Source organism: Lactuca virosa, chromosome 7, assembly GCF_052849685.1.
Source record: "Lactuca virosa cultivar CGN04683 chromosome 7, Lactuca_virosa_CGN04683_v6, whole genome shotgun sequence".
In the NCBI taxonomy this organism is placed as follows: Eukaryota; Viridiplantae; Streptophyta; class Magnoliopsida; order Asterales; family Asteraceae; genus Lactuca; species Lactuca virosa.
Window position 1 is genome coordinate 61,673,742 of NC_136432.1, and position 4,614 is coordinate 61,678,355.

Sequence of the window (4,614 nt, forward strand, 5' to 3'; positions counted from 1 at the left end):
AAAAGGAAAGTTGTATAGCTTGTCATTACCTACGCGTGGATATAAAGAACGTCGAAAACGGAGCTCGTATGTGAAAGTAGCGGGGTTTAGAAGTCGGCAGGGTGCTGCAGCGAAGTGGGTGACGTGGCACAATCTGATGACAAAACGTGGCACCAACTCGACGAGTTAGAATAGCAACTCGATGTGTTGGGGGTCAGAAACTCGACGAGTTCACCCCTTTTTCATCCTATAAATACCCCCGAGAGTTCCTTCATTTTTCATACCAAAACCCACTTATTCTTCTCTCTACTCACTATCTAAACCTCCCAAAACACCCCAAGAAGCCTAGGAAACCTTTCTAGCTCTAGAAGGAAGCCTCGGAGAGCCCGGAGTCTCCGAGAGAAAGAGTTTTTCGGTTCGAAACTCTGCACGTGTAGAGCCCGGTTTTCAAGCAAACTTCCCGGTTTCGTCAAAGAAGGTTATTTTAAGAAGCGAAGTGTTGTCCGAATCACTCCTTATCAGGTGAGTGCATAGTTAATTTTCATCTTACACATAGATATGAAGTATTTTATATAAATTACGTGTTATGTGTGCATATCTACTTGAGATCTATGCTAGATGAAAGATTTAAACTTCTTTCTTTTTAAGATCTAAGTTGTATATGTATTTTATACTTTGAGATCTATGTTGGATAAAAGATCTAACTTCTTTCTTTACAGATCTAAACCTTTTTCTTCAGATCTAGGCTGTAGATGTACTTTGTTTACAGATCTGAACCTTTTTCTTCAGATCTAGGCTGCAGATGTAATTTGTTTACAAATCTGAACTTTTTTCTTCAGATCTAGGCTATAGATGTACTTTGTTTATAGATTTGAACCTTTTTCTTCAGATCTAGGCTGTAGATGTACTTTGTTCACAGATCTGAACCTTTTTCTTCAGATCTAGGCTGTAGATGTATTTTGTTCACAGATTTGAACCTTTTTCTTCAGATCTAGGCTGTAGATGTATTTTGTTCACAGATCTGAACCTTTTTCTTCAGATCTAGGCTGCAGATGTACTTTGTTTACAGATCTGAACCTTTTTCTTCAGATCTAGGCGGTAGATGTATTTTGTTTTCAGATCTAAACCTTTCCTTCAAATCTAAAGCTATAGAGGTATTTTATATCTACAAAAAAATATTGGGTAGAACATGGGTAGATAAATGATGAGGTATGAAAGATTATATAGGTGAATATTGGTAGCTGCATCATAACATGTAGATGATTTTGAAACACAATGTACTCTAAACATCCTAGCAGATGCGCCTATAGGATAATATCGGCAGCTGCGCCTAATAGAGAACGTCATAATCCCGACAGCTGCGCCTAGATGATGATATTGGCAGCCGCGCCTAAAAGATAACGTTGGCAGCTGCGCCTAATAGATGATACTGTTGGGTTTTGAGCATTCTAACACTCCTAAGGTGTACATGCAACCCTAGAAAACCTTGGATCTATGTTTGTCTAAAATACATGCAAAATACTTTTTCCAAGGTTCATAATCCTATCTAGCATACATGGGGAACTTTAACATAAAAGATGGCTAGAATTACATACCTTGTAGTTGTTTTGATTCCTTGAAAACCTTGAGAGGCTAGCACCCCAAGTGTGATGCCTCAAATGTTTCACACAACACCAAATGCTCTTGGACTAAACTTTGAGAGAAATGCCACACACTTAGAAATCGGCTATGCCCTCTTACTCTTGCTTAAGTGGCCGATTTTGGTGAACATGTTGATCCTTATATAGTGTGTTACAATTAGGGTTACACCATGTAAACCCTAATGTAACATGGCTCTTCATTTCCATGACCCATGGGTTTGTAACTCCCATGGAGCATCCATGGAGCATCCTATGGACCTTAGCCCAACTTGATAATCCATGGAGCCTTTAGCCCACTATACAAGTTATGGATGATTTACATAATCAACCCATGTATTTAATTAGTCATTTTTTGATCACTTAATTAATCCTAGATTAATTCTTGATCAATACTAATTAAATAATATTATTAATATATTAGAACTTATAATATATTAATAAACCATAAGTGTTATTTCTCTTATTTTAGTTTATCCAAATGCATGATGCCATGTAACCCAAATGGACCATGTCGGGTGGGGTCAAGTACAACCTATAAATAGTTATGAACTTAGACACCTAATCCAAAAGTCTCCCACTTGGATAAGTCTAATAACTATAACTGCAAGTATGACTTCAGGAACCGATCAGCAATCGTAGCTCTTTTCAAGGTCTCGCGGAACTGAGATGATGACGATACTCCATTTAAGATAAGTGATCATATAATTCTCTGTTCTAGATATCAGCTGGACAAATACATGGAACAATGTCTTACTTATTGTCCAACAGTTTGTTTCCCGATTTCCGATTTGTTTGACATAGAACTTAAGTGAACAGATCAACTTAGTTCTGACCGGGCCCGGTACATAGGTCAAAACACAATCATCGAGGGGCCCAGATATCACTTCTAATCCAAGAAGGAACAGATAAACTTCGACTCATATGCTTGTTCTACTACTTGTTGAATCATACACAAAGGCACGTTTTATAACATCGAGTTACCAATGCGGTTTCGTACGATCAATGTATAACCAATTCATAGGCAACAAGTCATATCTCTAGGTTTGAAGACTTATATGATATTACTGTCTCACGATCACTCGAGATAAAATTCCATGAAGTGATACCAGTGAGCGTGGGTTGAATCCAATACTCAGAACTTATGAGCACTCATGAGTGTCGTAGCACCACTTTGTCCAATATCTTAGACCTCTACAATCCAACCCATGACAGTCTTGATTCATATCTACTTCCAACATATGACCGACTGTGGATGGTTTGAAGAACTTAGTCATTCAGGAAGAGCGACTTAGTTATTCTGGAAGTCAAAACATGCAAAGTGAAACACAAGAATAATCGAATAAACTATGGTCTCAGAACTTATGAATATAAATAAAAAAAACCTCTTATTTATCACCATATTGATTGCACATTATTCATTGTATACTGTTTCATACTATCAACTTTATACTTGAATTAAAAACAATAGCTGTCCAATGCTCCAAGCATGTACACTATGTTTTTCCCAACACTAGTCATGCCATACACCCAGTATGCACACTATGTTTGTCTAAACATTAGTTATGCCATACATCAAGTATGCACACTAATTTTGTCTATGATCTTTACTCTATGAAATAGATCGATTGAACATACTTCCAATGATTCTCATTTCACAATCCCAAATCCATACTGCAAATGTACGAATCCCAGATTCCTGGCATTTACTTAAATCTGTTAGATTTTAAACTTATATGCAGTGGTCCTCTTGTAATGATTATGCACAAAGTCACAAAGGCTTGTCAACAGACATTACAGAGTATTCCAATGGAGATCAATTCCATGGACACGGAGTCTCATATTCAAAGTTCATTGCTTTGAACATTCTTCTTGCATTAAGTTTCCTAATCTTACACAGATTTAATGAATATCTTCCACCTATGGGAACATTTCCATATTCCCTTTTGACTATTACTCTTGAACAAGAGTTGCCTCTTTACAGAATATGTCAATATGGTCCTTCCAAAATTAACACTATACTTCCAGCTGTCCCTGAGCAACCAATCTTTGGTAAACCTTAGATTGTCCTCAACAATTGCTTAATCAAATTAGTCATATCTAGTTCTAGTACTTTTTCCTTCTTAATGCTCTGGGCATTTGGAAAAATTTAGAATAGATGGATATTATAGCACATGCAATCGATCCTATATCCGAAGTATATGGGACACGATTCATAAAGACATGATACTAGACCAGTCTTTTGCTATAATATTTCTGTTTCTATTTCTATTTGCCAAGTTCTCATAATTCAGATTATGAAGAAGGATGTCGTAATCATAATCGAATTTTAGAACGCAAATAATGGACCCATATATAGAATTTCCTTATTTTGAGCCATTCCAACATGAAATTCATATATATATATATATCCTTGACTAAATATGATTAAAACCTCAATCTAAGCTTTTAGAATTGAAGTGAAGTATAATTTTCTCTCTCCCTTAATTATAGCAAAACAACTTTTCCCAATTGAAACCTTTTGTTTTCTATAATTAACATTGCTAACTTGCAACACTTACCATAATTATCATGCTCCCACTTGCATGATGATTATTAGCATAAAACTAATGCTCCCAACTGCTTTGACATGTACTCAGAAATCAACTGGACTTCTAGAAATCAATACTTTATTGACCTTCTTACCAAAGTTCATATTTCTGATACGAGATGGTTTGATAAAACTTTATCAAAATCATACACCTTTCCTTAGATAGCACACATGTGTGTCTAAACAATTTCAAAACTATGAAAAGGGATGTCGTAATCATAGTCTCAATTATTTAGATCTTTTCCATTCCTCATAAGTCCATGTTAGTGTGCCGGTTAACCACACACACTCCACTAACGACTTTGAGAATGCAAATGTCACAATTGCTATCTACTTAAAATCTACTTAGTGAAAACATTTCCTCACCATCATTTTCATGAATCGGAGAGAAACCTTATGACACTTAGA